The 27,650-nt window shown below is 35.5% G+C and overlaps 1 pseudogene; it reads left to right on the forward strand.

Moving 5' to 3' along the window:
* Window positions 1-4,135: 4,135 nt before the first annotated feature.
* On the forward strand, window positions 4,136-4,506 carry LOC123838609 (mth938 domain-containing protein-like; annotated as a pseudogene).
* Window positions 4,507-27,650: the final 23,144 nt, after the last annotated feature.

Genomic DNA, 27,650 nt, shown 5'->3' on the forward strand with positions numbered 1-27,650 from the left:
GGCCTTAAGTAGTATGTGTGTTCTCAGACAAGCAATCCTCCTACAATATTTCTACTTTGAATGCTTGTCATGAACATGATAGGCAGGAAGCCATGGCAACTAGAAATATATGAAAGGCATCAGAGAGCAAAGCTAAGCCACTCTGCTAGGACAAATACTATATTTGCATTTTCCTGATTTACCTAAATTAAAGCTTTCAAATCCATTTGTGTAGACTTCTTTTTAATTAATACTTCTTTTTGAAAGATAAGCCCACCCCCTTGAAGACTGGGGGAGAAATTAGAGGGAAAAAAAGAACAAAAAAACCCACATACACTAATTTAGTCTTGCATAATATTCTGTTTTCACAAATAATTTCTAAAGCAAAATAAAGCTTTGAACAAATACAATTCCAGTTGATTTTGTTTATTTTCCAATAGTAATGCATATTGTACACAAAATCTTATGTATAGTAATAAAAAATTTAAATGTCTATTAACTATAGTTTGAACTTGCATTAGTTATTTCTGCGTAATTAAGTAAATGCTTGATTGACCTTAAACTCAGACTTAAAAAACTAAAACTAAGAAAGGAAATAAATCAAAGATGTAGAATTTCACAGAAATGTTTCTCCTCTCTCTAGTCCCTTTTTTCTCCTATACCTAATTCAAAGCAATATTTTGCTCCATTCAACCCCTATTTTAGATGAAGCTAATTTCTGATATAATAGTAGCCCAAATCAGCTTAGTTTTGGAAATATTATATTCTATATTATATGTTAATGAACACTTTGGAGACTACTATATACTGGAGTATTCTCAGTTTACAACTGAAGTAAAATAACAGCACACAAATTAAAAAATACAATCTTTGCTCCAAATATAAAAGTGTTGAGTCCTTGGTATGAAGAAATTTGACCCTAGGTTTTGCATCTTCTCCTAACTGGAGGACCACTTGACTCTGCTCATTATTAATTGCAAGTTTGCCTTTTTTTTGTCAGAAATAATACAAATGAGTTTCTGATAAAGAACCTCAGTCTATGATCCAGCATCTTAGGAAAGCTTTACCTGAAAAGAAACACAGATATTATCTCAGTTGCACAGGGCAAATATACCAGCGTGATTGAGCATGGGAGCTCTGAATTCAGTTTGCTTGGGTCCAATTTCAGCACAATTTCTTTAGTTATACTAGCTTTCCCTTTATATAATGGAGGTTGTAATCACACACACCATACAAGGCTGCAAAAGGAAAATCACTTAGCAGATAGCCTGGCACACAGTAAACCCTTGATAAATGTTAGCTGGTATCTTTATCATCATCATTATCATCATTGTAATCATCCTCATCTTCATCAAAGCAATTTTTAGCCACGTTAGTTCAGGAAAAGGATCTTGTTGACCATCTCAGCTCTTTTGAGTATCTTAGCAATGTACAGGTAGAATTTCATTTATATAAGTTCTTTTACAAAAACTTTACAAAAATTCATGTACTAAGGCTTTTCTAAATTTTAATTATTTTTAAAACTATTTATTTATTTTGAGAGAGAGAGAGAGAGTGGGGCAAGGGGCAGAGGGAGAGAATCTCAAGCCAACTCCCCGCTGAGCTCAGCAGAGCCTGACTTGGGGCTGGATCTCATGACTCTGAGATCACGACCTGAGCCGAAATCAAAAGTCAGTCACTCAAAGGACTGAGCCACCCAGACTCCTAATTATTTTAATAGGGTAGCATCAATTTAACAGTCGAGGTCCCAATTATCTAAACAGCCTATGTTCAAATTTATTTCTTATTTCCCTCAATTAGCTTGGCAGATATATTTTTAGCATCTGTAATAGATTTTCCATTCTAGTATTGGAGGGTATCCCAAACTTCAAAATAGTTTTTTGGTGAAGTCTGGCAGGCTTACATCCTATCATTGTTCTCTGCAAACCAGCACCGTGCAGGGCAAAATGTCTTCTCAAGGGTACAATGAAATGTTTCCTCAGAAAACATAATAGGTTGATGAATGAACAGGAGTTAAAAAAAAGAAAAGTTATTTGTAAAATCAAGAGAGGTAGAAGAGCAGAGCAGCTCAAAGTTCAGACTTTGGAGCCAGACTGGGTTGGCTCCCCTTTTTACTGGGTGTATATATCAGTCAGGATAGGGTAGGTGTGACTGCGGTAGCAAACACAGGCTAAATTTTTCTTGGTTTAAGATAACGAAGTCTATCTCTCATTCATACCTCATTTATCTTTATTGCTCTTCCATGTCTGCCTCACTCCTGACCCAGGCTTTCACTTGACACATCCTCTGTGATCACAGCAGGTGAAAGAGAACATGGTGAATTTCACATTAGTTCTGAAAGCTTATGCCCCAAAGTGACAGGTACGTCCACCTGGATAAACCAAATTACATCACCATATCTGGATTTCACCAGAAGGAGATGTATATTTCTTCTAAGGAGAGCGGTTCAGTGTTAGTTAAGTAATACTACAGTTCATTTTATTGGGTGGCTATATAGCGACAACTACAATTTTTATCTCATGAGTTGTCCTAGAAGTAAAGTAGGAGTCGTGAAACCTATTTCATAGTGTTGCTGTGGGGACCAAATAAGATACTTTTAAAGCACTTAAGAGATTTTGAAGCACGTGGCGAGTGGCTAATTAGTGGTTTTTAGTTACTTAGATCCCATATGAGAAAAATCATAATTTAAAAACCATGGATTCTAAAAATAATATTTTAATAATTAGTTTACAAGTGATAACTCATATTCATAGTATTGTGTTTGAGGCAGAAGAGGTGGTATTATTTTCACTGGACAAATGAAACATTTGGTTAAAGTTGACCAAATCGTGGTTCAAATATAGCCCTTCTGACTCTACATACTGAGACATGTAAAAGATGCGCAGACCAAAACTGAGAAGAGAGCTAATGAACCGTCTACCCAGAAAAATGTATATAAGCAAAATTTTGCATAAATGTCAAAAATTTACTGACTCTCCGAGGCTAAGAACCCCTGTTCTAGAAATTGCTTCTTTCTGATGGAAACTTAGCCTTAGTTAGAAAGTTCTTATTTTAATATATGTCGTCAAATCTTTAAATGGAGAATAGAAATACTTTTCATTATTTTTCAAAACTATTTGAACACAAAATTATAAATTCATGGACTATCTAATTGGAATAGTTCCATTAAAAAAAAGGCTGAACAAATAGGGGTATGAATGGTACCTTCTAGCATTAACTGGGGTGAACCTAATCCTACATTCAAACTCTACTTTTATGACCTTATCCGTGGCTGCTACAACTCCTGTATGGTTCTATCAGTAATTTTCAAAAAGAGTTTTCTAATCCTTCAGTTCTGATATTTAACTATGGAAATGGAGGATTCTTACTTTCACTGAAAAGAAACTATGTGTATTATATACTTATTGTAGTAGGTAGTGACCAGACTTACCCAATGTAAATCCTTTCTTCCTCCCATCCAGATGTGGAATCTTTAGTTCTAACTTTGAATATGAGCTGGCCTTGTTTTAACCTAAAAAACGTGTCAAAAATGATGGTTTTAAGGCCATATGTGCCTAGCTTTTAAGAGGCCCAGAAGCTTGCCTTACTGTGTTTTCTGGGCATATGAGGCCTCTTGTATGAATGACCACCCTGAGACCACTGTGCCATAAGGAAGCCCAAAACTGTCGTGTGGGGAGGGAGGCCCTGTGGAGAAACACTGAGGTGCCAGACGTGTGTAAAGGTCTCTCGGATCTTTAATGCAGCCTGGCAGCCTGCTTTATGCAGCAAGTGAGTGACCTCAGCTGATCCCTCTTGGAGAAGAGCCATCCAGGAAAGCCCAGTCAGCTCATAGAATTGTCCAGAAATAACATATTGATATTGTTTCAAGACATTAACTTTTGGAGTGACTTGTTATGCAACAATAGATAATTGAAACATCTATTAAATAGAGTTTAAAAGATCTTTATTTATAGGGATTTGTTATTTAAACAAAATGAAATGAATCGCTTATTTTGGTTGTTCAGTAAGGTTGTTGATCTATTTCATGTTGTTATCAGTATATGTATTATGGGTCGGCAAGTTGTTTTTAAAGCTATATAAAAAGAGGTAACCCTCGGAGCCCTTTGGGATCTCAACTCCCTTAAAGAGAGGGCACTGGAGTTCAGTTAAGTTCCTCATGCTCTCCCCTAAAATTGCTTCTCTATCATGGGTGGCAAATGAAAGTACAAGGCTCTACTAAAACCTATAGATACTGCAAAGTGTGGCCAGGGGGAAGTTGGGCTTGGGGTTGGAGAGATATAGGAACTGAGCATTCTCCTTGTATGCATCCTGCAGATGTGGAGGAAGTTGTCAAGAAGAGCGTGCAGACCCTTGTGATAGGCCGAGGGAAGAGTGAGGCCTTGAAGGTGCCTCCATTAACTGCAAAGTGTTCGGAGAAACAAGGCATTGATGTGCGGGGTCCTGCAGAGAGAGCAGGCATTAAAGGACTATAATGCTTTGGCTGACAAAGGCATCAGCATGGGAGGGGTCTTCCATTCCACCTGCTGATGGAGACTTAGGATAATAAATCACTAAGCTATGATTAAAAAAAAAATAAAGCTACATAAAGAATTTTTTTTTAGTTTTTACATGGTTGACTTAAATGTTTTAAAATATTCCTGCTATTAAATGAAACCTGGAAAAATATGCTTTTTTTTTTTTTAAGAAACAGAGTAAAAGAATGGCTTTTGTATATTTAACTCATAATTATATCACTCATTTATTCCAAATCCTTCTATGTCTCTTTAGCTTGAATTCTAGGCAGATCCTCTCACATTTCCTTATATGGATTCTTTTTATTCTAGCAATTTTGATTACTTCTATTTTCTTTCTTCTTTCATTTTTTTCTTTTTTTTAAGATTATTTATTTTAGAGAGACAGTGAGAGAGAAAGAAAGAGAGTATGTGCATGAGATAGTGTGAGGGGGTGTGCAGAGAGGGAGGGAGAGGGACAAGCAGATTCCATGCTGAACATGGAGCCCAATGCGGGGCTGGATCTCATCACCCTGAGATCATGACCTGAGCCAAAATCGGGAGTCTGATATTTAACTCACTGAGGCACCCACGCACCCCATACTTTCATTTTTCTGTGCTTTCCTGTAACTCCGTTCTTTTCCATTCTTGGCTTTCTTAAATATTTCTACTTATTCTCAAAAACTGTACTTAGGTTCAGCTCTATCTGTGAAGCTCTCTGTGATATCACCTATCAAGAAATTAATTACTCCAGGGGCGCCTGGGTGGCTCAGTCATTAAGCGTCTGCCTTCAGCTCAGGTCATGATCCCAGGGTCCTGGGATCGAGCCCCACATCGGGCTCCCTGCTCCACAGAGAGCCTGCTTCTCCCTCTCCCACTCCCCCTGCTTGTGTTCCCTCTCTTGCTGTGTCTCTCTCTGTCAAATAAATAAAATCTTAAAAAAAAAAAGAAATTAATTACTCCATTATCTGTACGTATATCATTATCTATTAGCGTGTAACAACATTACCACAAACATGGTGTTTTGAAACAACACACATTTATTGTCTCACAGATTTTGTAAATCTGGAGTTTGGGTACAGCTTAGCTGAATTCTTTGCTTCGGGATTACATAAAGCTGAAATTAAGATACTAACCATAGCTATAATCTCATCTGTTGCTAGTCTGGGGAAAGAACTGCTTCCAAGCTCATATGACTGTTGGTAGTATTCAGTTCTTCTCAGGCTGTTGGGCTGAGAACCTTGGTCTCTTAATTGTTGTTGTCCAGAAGTTACACTCATTTGCTTATTATGTGGCCCTTTCCCTGGGAGAGCTCCCAACATGTCATCTTCTGTCCTCAAAGACAGCAAGGAAAAGAGTCTCAGCTAAACAGATAATTACAGTCTTATGTAGTGTTACCCTTGAACTGATATTTGTCACCATTAGAGACTAAATATTTGTATTCTTCCCACCACTAGTTCACATGTTGAAGCCATAACCGTCAGTGTGATGATATCTGAGATGAAGCAACTAAGAAGTAGTTAAAGTTAAATGAAGTCATAAGGGCAGGCTCTGATTCCATAGGATTAGCTTCTTCATAAGAAGAGGAAATCAGAGAGCTTGCTCCCATCTTCCCTCTGTGCACACGCACTGAAGAAAGGCCATGTGAATATGTAGCAAAAAGAAGGCCGTCTACAAGCCAGGAAGAGAAGCCTCATCAGAAACCAATGGCCAGAATCCTGATCATGGACTTGTCAGCCTCTAAAAATGTAAGAAATAGACTTCTGTTATTTAAGCCATCCAGTCTTTGGCATTTTGTTATAGTAACCCACACAGACTAATTACCTTTATAATATTATTTTGGTTAGAACCAAGTCCGATCCCTCTTTGAGAGGGAATTTACACAGGTATGAATACCAGGAGGTGGAGACCATGAGGGCTACATTTAGAGTCTGTGTACCAGTCTTCTTTTTTACTTTGTGTTACTCTATTATGCATGCATGCTGCTTTAGGACCAATGGTAATCGCTAGAACTATTCATATATATTCCCATGGTGCTTCTTAAAACATGATAAATTTGTGTTTTCTGGCCCTGTTTAAAGTTAGTCATGGTCATGTGACTTTCTCTGACCAGTGAAATGTGAGTGGAAGGTATTGTGTCATTTCTGAATGGAAGATTTAAAAGCCAGCAAGTGATTTACCTTGTTTCTTTCCCTTTGCCTTGGTGATCATGTAACCATAACACAAAATGGATCTGTTAGCTTGGATCTTTGAGCCACTACAATGAGCAAGCAGGGTCTCACCTCTAAATTCTATTGGACATGTGGTATGAACAAAGAAATAATTTTTATTGGGTTAAGCTAATAAAATGTTAGAGATGTTTGTTAATCCAGCATGAATCAGGTTATTCTAATACAGAATTCTGTACATGTTTTTTATTCATATGTGTCTATGTAAGATTTTAAGCTCAGTGGGGACAGGAACCACCTCTGCTTTGTTTACTCCTTTATACTCAGTTTTTAGTAAGTATTTGACATATGCTTAGAACTCCACCAATATTTATTAAATGTATGATTTAGTAAATAAAGGCATCTGACTCTATTTCACTAATTCCTTTATACATTTGACTCCCTTTTTCTGGAATGTAGTAAACTAGAATAATTTTAAATATGGCCACTAATAAGTTATACATACATTTGTTTTGGCATATAAATTATTGAAGATATACCTTGAGAAGCTTGTAATTGTTTGATAAGGCTGGATGAAAATTTAAGCAGGTGAAGATAAGCTACTTTTTTCCCTTATTAGCTTATCGTGTCCTTGGTCAATTTAACTTCTGTGAGGCTCATTTTTCTCATATAGTAAACAGAAAAAAGTAACATTAAATATGCCATTTGGCTGATATAAGAATTAAATGAGATAATACTTTGCACATACTTTATGATTTGCCAAGTCCCAACCAATAACATAAACCAACTTTTTTTTAACTTTCTGCAGAAAACAACTGCCTCCTGAGTTTAAGTATTCTTACTACCATTGTTCTAACAGCTATGAATTTTCTGTCATCTTTCCTTGTTGCTGAATGGAAGACACAAATAGTAGACAGTAAAAGTGTTTGTCCCCAAATTTTGAAGATCTGGAGGTAAAATTTTAAGAAAATGTATACAGAAAATGAAATATGACAGGATAATTATATGCACCCTAATACTACCTTCAAAAATATGTCAGGAAAAAAATAAGTGTAGGAGAATAGGCCTATAAGTTCAAAGAGGTGGTTATTTTAATGCTATATTTTGAAGACATTGTATAGACATAGCTCATTTGTGAGTAAATGTAATCCCTCTTATATTACAAAGGTTACAGAATCTTTACACAGTGTTGTAACAAAAAGTGGTTTTATTTCTTGGAGCTCCAAAGGACTGTTTTTGTTATCTTCCTCATTACTCATAAACTCATAAAAAACGTTAACATATCCATTTCTAACTATCCTATATTTTCTTTCTTTTTTTTTTTAACTATCCTATATTTTCAAAGTTACAAACAAAAACCAATTCTATCTTTGTTTCAGGGACTAGATAAATTATCCATGCCTTACAAAAGAATTTCAAAATAGATTACTGAATCAGTTGCTGATGTGAGAAAATTGCATATAGAAAGTTTTATTTTGATATATTTTCATTATATCTAAGTAATAAAAATTGCTTAAGGATACAGCCTACCATTTCATACTGTCAGGAATTTTGAGAGGCTATTGTGACAAGTTCTCAATAGCTTTCTCTAAAATGTGTTAAGGAAATTCAATTTAGGCAAATTTTAATGAGCCATATTCTAAATTATATATTTTATCCATACATTTATATTTGATTCACAAGTGTGAGCTTAGTAGCTATGTAGCTGTTTTTTTTTAAACATAGTTATATAATATATTGTTTCTCATATATTGGTTAAAGATGAAAATATAGTATCTTCACCATATTGGAATAATTCTCAGATTCTTTGTTTACCCTTTAGGGTACTATAAAATAGCTATAATACATGCACACAGAGAAGGTAAGGAATATTTAAAGGGAAGTGCAGTAAATCACTTCTGTGGTAACCAACACCAGGCTGAGCTTACATAATTTTATGTAACAAATTTAAAGATAGCAAACTTCTTCAAAGTTTCAGTCAGCCCAATTCCCTGTGATTTTGTGCTTTCATAGTAGCAAAAATTATACTGATTTTAAGATAGATGTCTCAACAAAATGTAAGTGAAAGACCTCAAAACAGCACATTGAGAAGCAAGCACACTAATTTCTGCTTTGTCACTCTCTGTGTGATTTGGGGGAAAAAACATTTCTGGACTTTTAATTACAAATCAGAGCTGTTATTCATGCTTCTAATGATCCACTCCTTTCCATTAATGATCCACTGCTTTCAAATTCTTTCAATATTTTGGTAATTACGAACTATATGCAAAGGGGAAGTTGTCAGATACTTACATCTAGTTTGATCACTCTTCGTTATGATGGAAGGCAGTACGTGATATAGGTGTGAAGGAGGAGATTAGAAAGGTATAGATCATGGAAATAGAGGAAGAAGTCACTGTTAAGTCAGAGTCTGGGGAAAAGAATTGTCTTTGGAGACTTGACAAAACTGGCCTCAAACAGCACCATGAGTTTCAATAGTTAACTATTTCACCTCTTTCATCTTCATTTCCCTGATCTTAAAAGTCAATATGATGGTCTTTCATGGTGTCATATTGAGGGTTTCATGGTACAAAAAAATGTATGCATATCCTTGTGTACATTGTATATGGGCAGAAGATGCTGTCCGTAAGCACACATTATTTTTGTTTTGCTGTGTAGACATTAAATGTTTTAATTAGGTTATTATTTGCTAAAATATGGCAAATGAATGAAGGGAGCCATTTATTTATGTCATGATCCCAATACTTTTTATTTTGAACATCTAAACTATTTTCAAGTGTTGTAGGTACCATAGAAGCTACAAAACTCTTTATAAATCATGGAAACTGCCTCAAGGAAAGTTGTACTTTATTTGAGAGTCAAAAGTAATTAGGGTCTTGAATTAGATTGTTAAATAGTAAATTATCTCTAGATTAACTATAAGAGGGTTAACAACATTAAAGAATGGGATAATTGTAGTCACAAGTGACTTGAGATACATAGATTCATTGAGCAGTAATAATGGTAATTGAAATAATTATTATTTTATATACTGCTTCATTAGCTACAATTCGACATCTAAAAGAGATACTTGAAGGATGAAAGATAGAAGTGGATAGTGGCACTGAGGTTATGTCAAAATTTAGCCTTCATACCCTTCATTATTCCATTCTCCCAGACACTGATCACTCTTCAGGGCTGACATTTCTATGAAATTCATACACTATTCTTAAGATTTATTTATTAAAGGCCTTGCATGAAACCACATAAATCTGGTCTCTTTAGAAGCCAGTCAGATTGAGGAGGGCAGTTAAAGGGATAAATGTCATGTAGTAAGTTTTAGAAGGCATTGTCCCTGAGAATAAATAATTTTTAAATTTATGGCTATAACTATGCTTTCCACTCAAGGTTAGGTTTTCTCTTCCTCTCATCTCTGTTAGTTCAGTTATAATTTACAAATATTTGCTGATATGAAGTACTGTCCATGAGCATGGTTTGGAGTGATCTTCTACCTGACCCATCCCCCCACCCCCCAAAGCATTTGCTTTCTTATTTCCTTAACTGAAGATTGTGGAAACTGTAAGCTCTCCTTAGCTTCAAAAACTAAATACTGAAGTGGGAAGTGTGGCTCAAGAAAATCTTCATTGCTGTTTTTGATTGGGGCAATATATAGCAGGTGATGTATATCAATAGTCACCATTTTTACACATTTTATCTACTTTTCCACCAAATCAAAACTGGTCAGTACTGCGTTTCTAGAAGGGATGCATAAACAAAAATCAAAGTAAAACAAAAGAGACTTGTAGGAATAAGGGCCAGCATATTTAGGGCTCTATATGCTTTATGGAACTCTAAGTAAAGCTTGTTATAAGGACATTATGGATGATGGAAAAAAGTGAATATGGGGCCAGGGAAATCTTTTTGGAATAATCGATCTTCTGGTAAGAACAATGATTTTTTCGTTATTTTAGAAGTTGAAATTTATTTTCCTTTTCTTATCTAAGCAAAATTGATTATTTAGTACCTACAAACAAAGTCCTATGTAGTTAGACACTGTGGGGTTCTTATTTTTAATTAAATTTATGAATATTATATGTATTCATCTTTATTGTAACTTTTGGAGGGCATGTGACTTTCCATGTTTTCTCAGAATTGTATTAGTATTAGTCAATTGAAAAGACTTAGTGTTCTTCTTAAAGCATAATTCTTATTCCAAGTAATCATCAAATGACAACAGTTTTATTTTCTTTTTAGAATGTGTATATATGATGATGGCTGGCTGAAATGTGAACGTTTTTCATAATCTTTAAATAGAAAATTCTTGCTCTATTTTTATATTTTATTAGATAATTTCATAAATTATAATAAGAATAATCAGAGAGGGTTCTAACTTAAACATACAAAGCTAGAAAATTCAGTCAGACTTGTCAGTGTATTCTAAATCACACGATGTGTTAATTAGGATCATTTGAGTAATAGTGTACTAACTGAATTTACTTGCATAAACATTACACTATTTCACTGAAATATAAAAAGAATCAAAAAAGAAAGATCTCATTTAGGTGGAAGTGTACTTTTTCTTTTTTTTTTTAAGAGAGAGACAGAGTGCGGTGGGAGAGAGGGAAGGGGCAGAGGGAGAGGGAGAGGGAGAGAATCTTAAGTGGGCTCCACACCCAACGTAGAGTCTGATGTGGGGCTTCACCTCACAACCCTGAGATCATGACCTGAGCGGAAATCAAGAGTCAGATCTTAACTGAAATCAAGAGTCAGATCTTAACTGACTAAGCCCAGAAATGTACTTTTTGTATTCACTGAAACAGTATTCCTCATAGCCAATCATTTTCTTGATGTAGTCATATGTACTTCTATTTGGAGAATTAGGTCAGTTGGCAAATTATAGTCTTATTTGTTTAGTAATTTAGCAATATTTCATTTGAATTGCCTTTCAATTAATTCCCATTTTAAAAGGATTTATTTAATAAAACAACTATCTAATTTCTGTGCTATAAGATTCTGCCTTCACCCTCTCAATGACTGGATGTTAGTATTAGCACATCGTAGAACTTTACTTAAAATCTTTGAAATTGTTTTAAAAGCCCCCCCAAAATTGATGCATGCTATTTCCAGAAACTCTTATTATATCTGGAAAGGTTACTAAAACAATTTTATTTTCAAAAAGAAAAACACATGTATCATTTTATAAAAATCACTGGGAATATTCATTAAGAGTCAAATAGAAATATATCCCACACTTTTATTACCCAGCAATCATAACTTGAGACAATATTATACTTTTGGAGAATTTTTCCTTTATCCACATAGGGTCCATTGATTTGATGATACATTTTAAACATGTCTTAATAATTTTATTTTAAGATTGGTGACTGTAATAGTACAGTGTTATCCCAAGTATATTTTTTTAATGGTTTAGTTCTTTACATACAACTTCACGGACTGTAGTAATTTTTACCCCAAAGCTTTGGAAAGTGAAAAGTTCCTTTATAATCATTTAATGGCAGAACTGAGTAAAATTTGAGAGGACTAGTTCTCTATTCTCTGTATAATTCCTTAGTCAACAGATATGACAAGCCTCATTATTGATGGTCTTTGAGTAATTATCAGAATTATTATTTATATCATATAATTCAGGACTTTATTCTCAAACTTCCTTGCGCTATTTTATTTTGGAAATACCTAAAGTTATTGGAGTAAGCAATTTAGCTATAGAAACCACGGCTTGTATATTTTCTCAGGAGCCCAAAGTTCCTTACTCATTACCTAGATATATAATACTTATGCTGCATAATATAAGTGACTGATAGACTCTGAAGATAGAGGACAAAAGACAAGGTTATAGCATATAAATCAGCATGTTCCACATTAAAGACTCTTGGAATTATAATCATATGAGGTACTTCATCAAAACAGTATTCTGTGGCCTGCCAATTTTGGAAAATGTTGCATAAAAGATGTCTAATTCAGAGATTATTAATGGATAGACTGGCGGTGTTGAGTATTGCTGTTATTAGGAAAACTACATACCCTTCATTAATCTAGCATTTCCTAAACTTCTTTGTTCATAGAGCTTCTTTTTCATGTAATTCCTAATCATAGTAGGAAGGTTTTGCAGAACATCTTTTCAAAAATACTACTAAACTTATGAAGCATTTCTTTTATTTTATTATGTTATGTTAGTTGCCATACATTACATCATTAGTTTTTGATGTAGTGTTCCATGATTCATTGTTTGTGCATAACACCCAGTGCTCCATTCAATACGTGCCCTCTTTAATACCCATCACCAGGCTAACCCATCCCCCCACCCCCTCCCCTCTAGAACCCTCAGTTTGTTTCTCAGAGTCCATAGTCTCTCATGGTTCATCTCTCCCTCCAATTTCCCCCCCTTCATTTTTCCCTTCCTTCTCCTTTTTTTTAAAATTTTATTTTATTATGTTATGTTAATCACCATACATTACATCATTAGCTTTTGATGTAGTGCTCCATGATTCATTGTTTGCATATAACACCCAGTGCTCCATGCAATACGTGCCCTCTTTAATACCCATCACCAGGCCAACCCATTGCCCCACCCCCCTCCCCTCTAGAACCCTCAGTTTGTTTCTCATCTTTACTTTTTTCCCTTTTTTCTTAGAGCCAAATTTTAAAAAAGAATACTCTTTTTTTTCATGCTCAGTACTCTCCCTTTGCTCCTGCTACTGAAACTCTCTCTTTTCAGGGGCAAGGGCATTGATACTATCTTCTCCACTCCACTCCTTATACCTTAAATTTCTCCATCTCTATTGGCTCCTTCTATGTCTACTAACATACATTAAGTCCTGTCATTCTGAAAACATAGGAAAAAAAAAAAAAAACCAACCTTCTGGGCCTGTTTCTCTCTTGAAGTTTAATTCATTCTTTTATGTCCCACACAAAATTTTTTAAGGACGGGTCTAAAATTATCATCATCAATTTCTTGCCTTTTAGTGCACTCTTTACATTTATATGATTTGGATTCTTAAAAATGTTTCGCCAAGATGACTAATCTTCAATTGTCAGGTTCTAAGTCTTTCTTGAATTTACTTTCCCCTGGTAACTGAGACAACTCTTTTCTAAGTCTTCTCCAACCTTTGAGGTAACTCATTTCCCACCTCTCTACAAAATTTTTTCATGGTTCTTTCTTCAGTTCTCCACTCTTCTTACTCTAGATTATTCACTAGTTTCTCTCATCCACATCTATGAAGTTTCCCTTCATTGATCAGCAGGTTTTCTCTAGTTCTGACTTTGTCCTCTCAATGATAGATAGATCTACACTTACACATTGGCTTCATTTTAGAGTACATGCCTTTCTATGGCAAACTGTCCACACCAAGTTACATCTCTTTTCTTGCCAAAACCATTTCACCTTTTCACTTTCTAAGTAGTAACATTATTAATTTATCAATCTAAGTAACTAGGAACCCTCTTTAAATCTGTCTTCCTCCTTATTTTCTACAAACAGATGCTGGCATTTTCTTTCCTTTTTTTTGTTTTTGTTTTTTTAATTTTATTATGTTATATTAGTCATCATACAATACATCATTGGTTTTTGATGTGGTGACCCACGATCCATTGTTTTCATATAACACCCAGTGCTCCATGCAGTACGTGCCCTCCTTAATACCCATCACTGGGTTAACCAATCCCCCCTCCCCCCTCCCCTCTAAAACCCTGTTTGTTCTTAAAGGCCACGAAATGGCTCTAATCACTCTCCTTGCTCCATAACAGTGGAGTCAACAAGTACTTACTAGGTATCTGTATGTACTTGTGACAGTTGAGTTTAGATACTTACTATCTTTTGCCTGGACTACTAAATGGCTTCCCATTAAGGAGGTTCACTAAAGTGTCCTTCTTCCTGCATCTTTACATTTTAATTCATTCATAAAATATTTCTGGAATTATTTCTCTAAATCTTTTCCTAAAACATAAGCTTGATTCCATAATTTTCTCATATATAATATAGTATAATTCAAATTATGAAAATGATAAAGTCAAAATCCTTAGTACATCAAACATATCCTTTTATAATCTGCCTTTCTAAAGTTTCACCACATTCTTTCATGTTCCCACGTTTTAACCACATATTTCCCATATACATTGTTGGTTTCACTCTCTCTCCCTCTCTCCCTCTTTTTTTTCCTATGCTATCTCTTCTTTCCGGAAAAATCTCTTCCTCTTCCTGATGACTCAATACTACTCATCAATCAAACATAAGCTTATATTTTACCACTTCTAAGAAGGTTTCTCTAAACTTCCTTTTCATCAGGAATAATAAATTTCTTCTTTCTTAATAATTTATAGTTCTTAGGACATACTATTTTTGGTCAGTATATATGTAACAGAATTATTCAAATATCTTAATTATTAGGATATCTTCAGAAGAAAGAACTATAGCTTACTGTTTTGTAAAACCAACAACTATTTCTGGACTTGACACTTGTAGATCAATAAAGATTTGTTAGAATTTTTAAAATAAAAGTTAATATTTTAAATGTTCTGTTTTGAAATCCAAAAGACATCTTCTATTCTATGGACTTTTTGAGAAAATAGCTAACATCTGCTCTCTTTTTTGTGTTTGCACTTTTATGTAAAGTCCTCTTTATTTCGGTTCATTTTTTGGTTTATAAAAATTAACTCAAAATGGGTTACAGATGCAAAACTATAAAACTCCCAGAAGACAACATAAGAGAAAATATAGATGACTTTGGACATTGAGATGACTTTTTAGATACAACATCAAAAGCATGATCTGTAAAAGAAATGATAATCTAGACTTCATTAAGATTAAAACTTCTGCTCTGGGAAGACTGGGAGAAAATATTTGCAAAAAACCACACCTAATAAAGGACTACTATCCAAAATATATAAAGACCTCTTAAAACTCAACAATAAGAAAACAAATAACCCAATTAAAAAACTGGCCAAAGACCTTAACAGACACCTCATTAAAGATGATATGTGAAAAGATGCTCCACATCATTTAACATCAGAAAAATGTAAATTAAAACAACAAAGAGATACCACTAAACACCTATTAGACTGACCAAAATCTGGACTACTGACAACACCAAATACTAGTGACAATATGGAGCAACAGGAACTTTTATTCATTGCTGGTAGGAATGCAAAGTAGTATAGCCACTTTGGAAGACAATTGGTTGGTTTCTTACAATTCAATCTTACAATCGCACTCAATGGTATTTAACCAAAGGAGCTGAAAACTTGTGTCTATTAAAAAATGCACACAGATGTTTATAGCAGTTTTATTTATTGCCAAAACATAGAAGCAGCCAAGATGTCCTTCAGCCGGTAAATAGATAAACTGTGGTACATCCAGACAATGGACTATTATTTCAGTGCTAATAGAGAAATGAGCTGTCAAGCCATGAAAAGACGTGGAGGGTCCTAAAATACATATTACTAAGTAAAAGACATACTTTATAATTACACTTTAGATTTTGAAGAGTTTTTATATACCTTATAAATGATAGAGGACTCATTAAAGTCCACAAAACAAACAAATACAAGTAAAAATATTTTACCAATTTTTCAGAGAGATAGTATAAAGTCATACATTTTATTCCTTATCTGGAGCGAGTAGTACATAAAGAGTGCTTGAGTTGGGGAGGCACATCTAATACTAAATATTTCTATGTTCAAACATAGTCATTTTAAAAATTAGTGTTGTGTCTTAGGTTGGCCTCCCCAAAAGTAGACCCTAGGGCAAGTATTCCTGTGCAAATGATTTATTAAGGAAGTGATCCCAACCAAATCCAATGGGAGTGGAGGAAGCAGGACAGAGACAGAGAAGAAGCCAAGGAAGAAGACATGGTGCAATTTCAGGATATACCTTACAGAGCACAGCTTAAGCCTGATCCATCAGAGAAACTTTAACATGTAAATTAGGCCTTGGAGGCTCTCTCAACCAAAAACCAGTAAACTGGGTTTTCATATTACTACACTCATCAGCTCTTAGCTCAGGGCTGATGTGATTGTTCTTGTGGGGTGATGACTTGTATTTTCCAGGGGTGATGGACTACATCTTTGGGCTCTGAGGGACCCAGATCAGGTCTCTAAAGACTCACGGCTGTAAGCCATAAGAAGGAGGCAAAAGCAAAATTACACAAAAGCTCAAGGAATTAAACACAGAAATGCTACAATGGATTTGAGGGTCTGTGTGGAACAACAAGTGTCTATTAGAGAACAGTGCCATTTGCATTTATAGGTGGGAATCTAAGATGTTGAGAGAATAGTGATTTCCTCACAACCACAGCTTCATAACTAATGGGGCAAGTATTAAAGCAAGAGTATTCTGAGTCCTCCGTTTTTTTCACACTACCTAAAAGTATACCTTTTGGGTATTTGACTATGTGATTTATGCTCATATGTAGCAAGAAAGGGTTATGCATATTAATTAAGCACACTATTAAGACCAAAAGCTCTGTACCTCAAACTCAAAGAGGTATGTCACTATGTTGGCCATTAACAAACAAACAAAAATTCTAACATAAGTCTTGAATTCTCAGGACTGAGAACTTAGTTTCAGAAACCACTGATTATCTCCCTGGGTTTGTGGAGTGTCTCTGTCCTCAAACATTTTTTTCCTCCCAGAATTTCTGGTTTTCACATGGTGTCCCGATTCTCATAATTTCGTGTTTCCTAATCACGTATTCCCAACAGAGAGAAGATACCAGGTTAATGAATTTTAATATATTGTGAATGGGAAATTTAGGCGACATACTTTTTTTACTAGGTAAGATTTAGATACATTTTTTTAATCTAGTGGTTAAATTATTTACTTTAGTCGCAAGATAAATTGACTCTTTAACAGATTTGGCATTGTACAAATTTATGTGAACAGCATCCCTTACTCTTTCAAACATAAGATCTTGAAAAGTTTTAAAATGGCTCCATTTGATATAGAACATTTTCTGATTATATTATCTGGTTTCTCATCCCCTTCCCCTAGAAAACTATCATTTTAATATTTGCTATTTGTTCCAGGTATGATGTTAAATTTATTGTTTCATATGGTTTCTGACATAGTTAGGCTATGCTGTTTTATTTGTCTCTTTCTTTCACAAACCTTCATGAGTTCTGCTACCACTCATTCATTTTTGTTCCATTATTATCTGGAAAACGAAGCAGGAATGATTTACAGGGTGATTGAAGGCCCAGGCTTGTGGCCTTCTTCACAGTCTTCCTGTGCCTCCTATGTGTGTGTATATATAGATCACACTGACACTTTTTACAAGGCTAGGCATTTGTTTATTAACACCCTGTTTAGTATCTCTCTGTGATGGTTCTGCAGCAAGATTGAATTAATTAAATTTTTTAACTATTAGCATAAAAAAATGATATTGGAAATTTGCTCCTGCCTTTTAATGTCCTTACAATTGTTCCCTGTTTGTATGGGCAGGTGGAACAAAGATAAGTTAATTGTCATGCAGTTAAATTTAGTTCATGTTGCTTTTGTAAACCTAATAACTCATCATACTTTGGTGTTTTACTTGCATTTGAAAAATAAAGGCTTCTAATATCTAATAGTTTTGAATATTTTTGCTGCTTCCAAAGTGGGATTTTAGTTATAACCATTAATTACTAAAAGAGCAAAGAAAAGAAAGTGATTTGAAAACATCTTTATGTATATAATCTTCTCACTTTACAAACGTAAGAAATTATGAAAGAGTAATTTTGGTCTAGTTTAAAATAATCTGAATGAAAATAATTGTTCCTTCCACAGATACCTTAAATTATTTATTTATTTAGGATCAGAAGCATCGATATGAGATGAATGTAAAAATTTAAGCATTGCATTCCCACTGGATGTCCAAAAACAGATTTAACGATTGCCCTAAATGAATGTTAAATTAATAGATTCCTTTAACTCAAAAGAATAAATTAAAATTATTAGTAATCATTTGACTTTTATCCATTAACAGTTTTAAGAGCACTGACTATATCTTAGTGTATACGAGGCCAGTCTACTTAATTTCTCTAAGTAAAATATTCAGTGATAGGTATAAGGTAAACAGAAATAGTTGGAGTCCTTTGTTGGGATATATTTTGTTTTTTGTATACTAGATATTGAACTGAGAAAAAGAAAGAGATAACTAGTAAACGTAATTTATACTTACCCCTTGTAGCATTTTGCTCTCTCCTGGTCTATTTTAGTCAATGTCTTTTTTTTTTTTAATGATTTGTCAAAAAAATCTGATTTCTAAAGGCAACTATATCTCCTGTAGCAGCAGTTTGCAAATTTGATGAATAATGATAACTTTGGAAACTTGTTAGAAATAGAGTTTACCAGGCCATACACGCCCCCCCATTCTTATTTAGTAGTTGGGGACAGTACCAGAGATCTGTATTACTAACAATCACTCTAAGCCTTTGAATTGTAGGTGATCCAGAAATTAAACTTATAGAGCACTAGGATAGAGGCTGATAAAAATCAAAATTCTGAGTACTGTCATGTGAAAATGAGTTTTTGGTTTTTAGATCTTATATATAAGAAGCAGCAACAGAGGATGTAGATGATAAATAGAGGTGGTCTGTCAATCTCTACCCTTTGCCACAGGTATTTAGGGAGTTTTTGACTTTTCAAACCATCACCATGACCTTATGTCATGTTTCAAGTTCTCTGTGATGTAGGCAAGTGTCCATTCCTACTTCTAAACGTTCTCTTATTTATATCCATTTCCTTTCTTTCTCTTTTGCTTATGAATGTTGGATTGACCATTTAGTAGGTATGGTTGGCAGAATAATGTCACTCTAAGGATGTCCACATCTAATCACCTGAATCTGTGAATAGGTTATGTTTCACGGCAAAATAGAATGTGTAGATGTAAGTAAGGTTAAAGACCTTGAAATGGTAAGATGATCACTGATTATCCAAGAAGTCTCAATCAATCACAGGATTCCTTAGAAACAAAGAACCTTTCCCAACTGGGTTAGAGTAAAGAGACTGAAGAAGGAGAAATCCTGTTAGAAATTCAACCGGCCCTTGCTGACTTTGAAGGTAGAAGAAAGGGGCCAGAAGCCACGGAATGTGGGTGGCCCCTAAAAGCTGGGATTGTCCTTAGACTTACAGCACAGGGAACTGAATTTTGTTAACTCAAATGAGCAGGAAACATATTATCCCCTAGGGCCTCCAGAAAGGAACACAGCCCTGCTAAGATTTTGATTTTAGTAAAGTAAGACCCATCTGACATACAAAATGGTAAGACAATAAATTTGTGCTGTTTTAATCCACACAGTTTGTGGCAATTTGTTACTGTAGCAATAGAAAACTAATACAGAAAGAAAATAAATTTATTTTTCCTTAAAGTATGTTCATTGTATTTTTTTCTCTTAAATTTACAAACTAATGTATTTTTTTTTAATTTGATTTTACTAGTTTCTTTTAGGGTCTAATAGGCTTTCCACATGTTTATTCGAAAGATATTAGAGAACACTGTGGGAAAAATATCTGTCAACTATCAAATACAACTTATTCAGCAAGATTCAGGACACTAAAGTAGGAGCTAACAATGATTTCCTGTGAAATATTTTTTAGAAATTTATTGACTAAGTTGGTTGATGATTGTTTTTGCTGCAAAGTTCACTATTCTGCCTGCCATCTAAATGAGTCATGACCGAGTTTCACAGCTCCCATTGTCTCCCTTCTTGGCATATAAACCCAGCTTCAGTATGTTGGATGTTGACATCACATAGTTCAGATCCTGGCTAGTGTTCCTGTTCTCAACTTCTCTTTGCACATATTATTTCTTCACATATTCCTCTAGCTCTTTTGGGAAGCCTTCTTATTTTTTTTGCTGTAAATTTTTCCCAATAGAAAGCTCAGATGGTTAATAGTCTTGCTTGCATTTTTGCTTAAATATGAGACCATAAATCTCTGTTGCCACTTTTATTTCAGGTTTTAGAGCTCAGCATCGTTAAGAAGTTATTTTTCTTAGGAATAACTAAATCTTCATTTGTAAGATGTTGGTGCTATCAATGATCTCAGAGGGCAAATATAGTGCAGATGGTTGGGAGGCATTGTTTGTCCTCACTTACCAAAAATACAAAAAGGCCTATTTTTCATGTTTTATGATTATTTTCAAATACAGGCAATTTGATCTTCCTATTTTCAGTTAAAAAAAATACGAAAAAACAAAAACAACCCAGTGGCTTACAGTAACTTGTCAGATACAGGTTCCCTGTGTCTCTATTCCTTGTGTGTTCTTCTTTATACCACAGCTCATATAGAAGAATCTATCTTTATTAGGATAAGATGTTCTTGTGATGAAACTATAGAAGGACTGGTAACTTCTTTTTTAAAACCTTTTTATTTGAGTATAGTTGACATACAATGTTACATTAGTTTCAGGTGTACAACATAGTGATTCAACATCTGAATATATTATGTTATGCTATGCTCACCAAAAGTGTAACTACCACCTGTCACCATACAACACTATTACAATATCATTGACTATATTCCCTATGCTGTATCTTTTATTCTCCTGACTTATTCATTCCATAACTGGAAGTCTGAATCTCTCACTCCCTTCACCCATTTTGCTCATCCTCTCACTCTCTTCCCCTCTGGCAACCATCAGTTTGTTCTCTGTATTTATAGGTCTGATTCTGCTTTTTGTATTGTTTGTTTAATGATTTGCTTTTTAGATTCCACATGTAAGTGAAATCATATGGTATCTGTCTTTCTCTGGAAAGACTGGAAACTTCTGAAATATAATTTCATTTCATCCACATTTTATTGGCCAAATCAAGTCATGTGCCAAAGTAAAACCTCCAGGGGGTAGGAAAGATTCTTCTCACAGAAGGCACTGGATATCACATGGTGAGGGGTTGAGATGTTACAGAGAAGGGACTAAATAATTGGTACAGTAATAAAAATCCAGAATACTATATACTACATTTATTATATTTCTATACAATGCCTAATTTTCCCTCTCATTTATGAGTAAATAATTAAATCCTTCTCACTTTCTGGAATGAGTAAGCCCTGTGGTAACCCAGCTTATTAGTCTCTCAGATAAGACAGAAGCAAATACTCCCATCCCATTTTCTCAAGTTCTCAAATTCTTTGAAATCTATCGAGTAACAGTTAAAATATGAAGTAAGGTATTATATTAGTTAATGTCATTCTTAGCTATCATTAAAATTATTGATTTATTGTGTGTCCCCTGTGTTGATTTCCATGCATTTGTTGTTGGCAAAGTTTAAATTCCCTGTTTCTTTGGTAGGAGTGGGAAAGAGATAGAGAAGTATTTATACTTTTCTCCATCATCATTTTATAGAGGAAGAAACATGAACAACAGAGTAGTGTGTAGGAGATTAAGATACACATGGACAGCGGCAGCTGGGTGGCTCAGTCTTTAAGCGTCTGCCTTCGGCTCAGGTCATGATCCCAGGGTCCTGGGATCGAGCCCTGCATCGGGCTCCCTGCTCAGTGGGAAGCCTGCTTCTCCCTCTCCCACTACCCCTGCGTGTGTTCCCTGTCTCACTGTGTCTCTCTGTTAAATAAATAAATAAAATCTTAAAAAAAAAAAAAAAAGATACACATGGACACTTGGGAAAGCAGAAGACTATTTCTTATTTTTGATTAAATAGATATGAGGAGCTTGGGGTAAAAATATGTCACTGAAATTACAAAGTCAAAGAAACCCCAAAAGTCTAAAGTATATGCTGAAGTCTAGTTCATTTGCCTTTTGAGACCCTTGCTTTGTAACACATATCAAAAAACCGATAATTTTTTCTCTTAAAGACTTTTTTCCAACCTCATTTTCCCTTATGGGAACTATTAGCTTGAATGCTTATGTTCTGAAAATACCCTTCATGTGAAGCCCAAACAAAATTCTCCTATTTACTATCCCACAAACATATACAAATTGGTGGTACACTGCACAGCCAAGAAATATTTACCACTTTTTAAATTTCATTAATATATACTCTATGAATTCATAAAGCACATTAAAAACATCACTTTACATATAATAAAAATTATAAAGTAGATCTTAAAAATAAATTATTTAAATGTCATAACATATTTCATTCATTTGCTTGTTTTTTGCTTAATTTTTAATCTTCTATAACTCTCTATGGGAGAATTAGTACTCTATTAGTCAGCTATATTAGTGTCTTACTACCTAGCATGGAAAAAAACATTGAAGCAAGAAGACAATGCATTTTCTAAATCGGATGAGAAAGTTCTTTTTAATATTGCGTTAAATATTTCCAATTACTTTCCTTGCTTTAAAAATAGTTAAGAAAAGGAAAATTAAAGAGAAAAGTTAATTGAAGTGGATATGTCATATTCAAAGTCAGATCTCACTGTGATAAATGCTGTAAAGGCAATGTTTATTGTTTGTATTTTTATTTTTAGGAGACTTCACTCAGTTTTGAATTACATTCGAGTGGCAATATACTTTGAAGGCCAAGAAAGAAGAAAGAAAGAAAGAAAGAAAGAAAGAAAGAAAGAAAGAAAGAAAGAAAGAAAGAAAGAAAGGAAAGAAAGAAAGAAAGAAAGAAAGAAAAGGAGAGAGGGAGGGAGGGAGGGAGGGAGGGAGGAAGGAAGGAAGGAAGGAAGGAAGGAAGGAAGGAAGGAAGGAAGGAAGGAAGGAAGGAAGGAAGGAAAGGAGAAAGATTTTTTTTCCTCAGTAAATTCTTGTTGAGGGAAGCGGGAGAGGAAGGGAAAAAGGAGAGGGAAAAAAAGAGGTGGGAAGAAAGGAGGAAGTCTGGGATAGGGTGGGGAAGGGAGAAGAAGGGTGGCATGTAGGCAGGTCCCAAAGCCCCCTTGGCCAGGCCGGCCTGCTGTACCCACAGCCCAGCCTTCCCAGTCCACAGGCTGGGTCCTGCTCAAGTGGGCGGTGGAAGGGCTAGAGAGTGAGAAGCTTTTGGGCCGCCCTCAACTGGGAGGCCAGGCAGGGGGCTCGGAGAGAGGGGTCTAATGGGCAGGGATGGGAACACTGGGGTAGGAGGATCACATCAGGGGGACGGCAGCACGACAGAGTCAGAAGTCATGCCAAGTCCAGCTTGCCCACACTCAGGTTCTACAGCCACAGGTTCTGGCGGCTCAAGACGAGGGCTGCCCCTCAGAGCGAGGCAGGGCAGAGCAGTTGGCTTCCTCCGTGTGCAGGTGCCCCGGGATCCAGCCGCTGCCTCCTCGCTGGACGTGTCCAGCGACGAGTACTCGGGCCCAGGTCCATCTCTTCCTAGGGTGTGTGCCTGAAGTGGGCTTCCATTTGGGGTAGCCTGGTGCCATCTGTGATCGTCCGAAAAGCCTTCAGCCACGCCTGCTGCTGGACCACGTTTGGCAGGAACCTGCGCCTCAGCATGACGGTGACAGTGCCTTGCGGCCAGTGGTGGCCCTGGGTGGACGGCGCCAGCCGGCCGGGCACCACGTAGCCGCGCTCCCTGCTGCCAGTGAAGACTTCCCCGTGGCGTAAAGTGTCCAGGTCTTGGAGGTACGAGAGCTGTGGGTCATCCCGGGTAAACCCGGGCTTCCGGAAGCCTTCCGTTTGCCTTGGGACGCGTTTTCTGCGTGTTTTCTTCCTGCAGGTAGTTCCGGGAGAGGAACTCCACCTGCAGGTTGTGCAAGGGGTCCTGCGGAGAGCACTGACCCAGCGCACCATCTCCTGGTCCTCGGAAGACGAAGATGGTGTGGGTGCGGTTGTCCTTAAGGTAGGTGACCCACAGGCCATGGGGGTGGCGTATCTTGGCTGGCTGCTTCTTCTTCTTCTTCTTCTTCTTCTTCTTTTTTTTGAATTTCAGTTGGCTTTTATTGAGATAAATTAACAACAACAAGAAAAAAAAATCAAGATTTTACCATCTTTTCTGAACTTTATACTCTCATTAGAGACTCTGGTCCATAATCTTGTACATTCAACATAACACATTCCAACAAAAAGAGAACCGCCCTGGAACAACAATAACAAAATCCCATGGTCATGTTTTTTGTTTTGTTTTGTTTTTGTTTTTGCTGCGGTCAAAAAATGTTGGAGAGAACTCTGAAACTTTGAAGCATTTATAAGGGTGATATTGTTCAGATGTTCCTGTTTATTTTGGATATTTTATTGTATCAACTAAAAATTTAGTGAGTCGTTGACTTTGTGTTTTACTGATGTTTGCCAGTTACAAATGTTGTACAGCAGGGGATGAAATAAGATATCTTGGCTTCTTTGGAAATTAAATGAGAGAGAAGTGGTTTTAGATATTGATTAAGCTGGAGTTAATATCAGTTGTTAGTATTTGAAGCTGGGTGCTGAGTGCATGAATTCAATGTCCTTTTTTTTTTTTTTTTGTACATCTATATATGTTTGAATTTCTGCATAATAATTTTTTTAAGTTGCACAGTTTACCTGTTTTACTCTGGGCAAAAAATCCAAAATTTGTAACTTAAAACAATCACCACTTGTTATTGTTCATGAGTCTAAAGTCAGAGGAGTAATGCTGCTGATTATTGGGGTAAAACAATTAAAAGATCTTCTGCCAATCCAGAAATTCCTCTACACAAAATACAGGAAAGAAAGAAAGAAAAGCAATAAACCAGAATGAGATGTGCGTCACAGGCAACTGGCTAAAAAGATTTCAAAGATAGAAAAAAATCTTGCCCTTTTAGATAGCCGGGTAGATACACCTAATTACACATGTGTTCTCAAAGTTAACTATAACTAGTCCTCAAGAAAGAAGACCAAGGAAGAGCCCCATGTGTCACTCATAGAGCGTTGTAAATTTGCCGGGTAATTGGAGTGGCCATCTGTGTTAGTTAATTGCCTTTATCCAAAGGGAAAAACAAACTTCTCATATCTTGATGATGATGACAGGAGGTAAATTTTAAAACTTGGAGCCTGGAGCAAAGGTTAAGCTGGTTAATCTCTTTCCATCCAATCTCTCATTGGAGACTAGGAGATAGGTCTACTATTTTCCTTAATGATTATATTTCAAAGAGATGGCTTGTAGGTCCTTAAGAAAAGCATGTTTGAGTGGTAAAACTGGCAGTAGACTTATTTAGTATTTTTTAAAAATTATATACATCTCAAAGGACAGAGAATTTACAATTAAATGTTTCTAAAGGAAATACTGTAAAAAAAGGGGGAAGGGGGAGCTCTTTCTCTTTTTGCTTCAGGAAGAATTAAATTCTTTTCTTACTTTTCATTTGTAATTTTCCTTACAAGATTGAAGTCAGGTTCATCTGATCTTATCTGGGCTGGCTCATGAGTCTGCAGTAACCTGACAGCTCTGCTGGGGTCTGACTCATGTGGGGAGTCTTCACTTGTATGTCTTAGTGGCTGGCTTTCTGTGGGCTGGTTACCAGGGATAGCATGAGGAACTCATGCCCAGGCTTGTTCACAAAGCAACTGCAGACTTCCAGGAGCAAATAGAGCATGCACATTTCCTTGAGACTTAGGTTGAGACCCACCACAAATATTTCTTCTACATCCTATTGGTCAAAGCAAGTCACAAGGTCAGTCTAGATTTAAGAGTTGGGGAAATATATTTTATCTCTTAATGGAAAGAGCCTTGAAGTCACATTCCAAGAGGAGTATGGATCCTGAAAGGGGGAAAAAATATGTTGCCATTCTTTTGCAAACTACCCAACACATAGAGAATATACAATTTTCAAAGAAGTTTCATTGTGGTAGAGATAGTGATTACAGTTATTTTATGTGATTCTCAGAATTCTTAGGCTTCCTTGCAGTGAGATTGCTTAACTTTGCTTAATGGACCATTTGAAGTAACATATGTCTGTCATAGTCTGAGAGAGTCAAGATGAAGAGGTGCCTTCTTCATCCCTCTCTTTCTCTACCATGGCAATTTTAGAGGGCACATCCACTGAGCATGACATCATAATTGGAAGAAGACTTCTGACATGTCTGAGTAGGTGAGAAATATTTATTGTAAAAGCCACTGAGATCTCTGAGTTTTTTATTGTGATATCTATTAATTAACCTAACTAATAAGACATACATGTATTTCAAAAGTAGAACAGAAAGTGTATACTTTTCAAGATATTTTTCTAAGTGTGAAATTTGTTAGATGTTTCTCCTTTCCCTTTCATAAAGATTTGCTAGGAGATGTTTACAATGGAATCCCATCCAAATTCCACTTTAGTATTTCACTTGGTCAAATATATGACTGTGTTGGTTACTGTACTATACAACCTAGTGAGTATACAGAATAAAATTCCTATCTCCCTTTGTCTACCTAGTAAAATCTTTTTACCAAATTTTACTTCCCTATCTGTAATTGTTCAGTCTTAAAATATTGGTTCTAAGGAATGTGTCATCCTGTTTTGAACTTATGTGTCTGTCTCTGTGTTAAACTATAAGCTCTTTGAGAACAAGAACCAACCTTATTACTCTTTGACTCCACATTACGTAGGTCAAGACTGTTTTGTAGGAGATAAGATACCCAATAAATGAGTAAATTATTATGTTTGAAGGTAGTTGCAAAAGTAGACTATACGTTTCATGTTAGCATTACAACATAAGTATAATAAAGTAACTCCTCTGTATGTGCAAGATGTTTAGGTTAGCCTAATCTAATCTACATGTATTTTAAATATACATGTATAAATGATTTTAAAATAATTTTACTAAACTTGAATTTAGAAAAATGAGTATTAGTGATGAAGATATTAATTATATGAATAAACAGCCTTCTATATAATAATCAGAAATTATTAACAGCCATCAACATATGAGGCATTAAAAAACAAAGAGGTGCCAGCTAAAGGAACAACAGTTAAATAGATTTTATCACTAGACAGATAATCTTTTAATAATCACCAATATAGTGTTCGGATAAAAGCTGAATTAAATATTAAAACTAAGGCTGGGAGGCTCCCTACTTTCTCTTCCTTCTCTTCTTTGCAAAAAGTAAACAAACAAAAAAATGGCTAGCCTTTTCAGGTATTCTGAACCAACCTAGGTCTTCTGACCATGTTGGGGAGTCAATGATTTTTAATATATTCAGCATTGTGCAACCATCACCA

Source organism: Mirounga angustirostris, unplaced genomic scaffold, assembly GCF_029215605.1.
Source record: "Mirounga angustirostris isolate CCGP_5_RB_7025 unplaced genomic scaffold, mMirAng1.0.hap1 SCAF_3, whole genome shotgun sequence".
NCBI lineage: Eukaryota > Metazoa > Chordata > Mammalia > Carnivora > Phocidae > Mirounga > Mirounga angustirostris.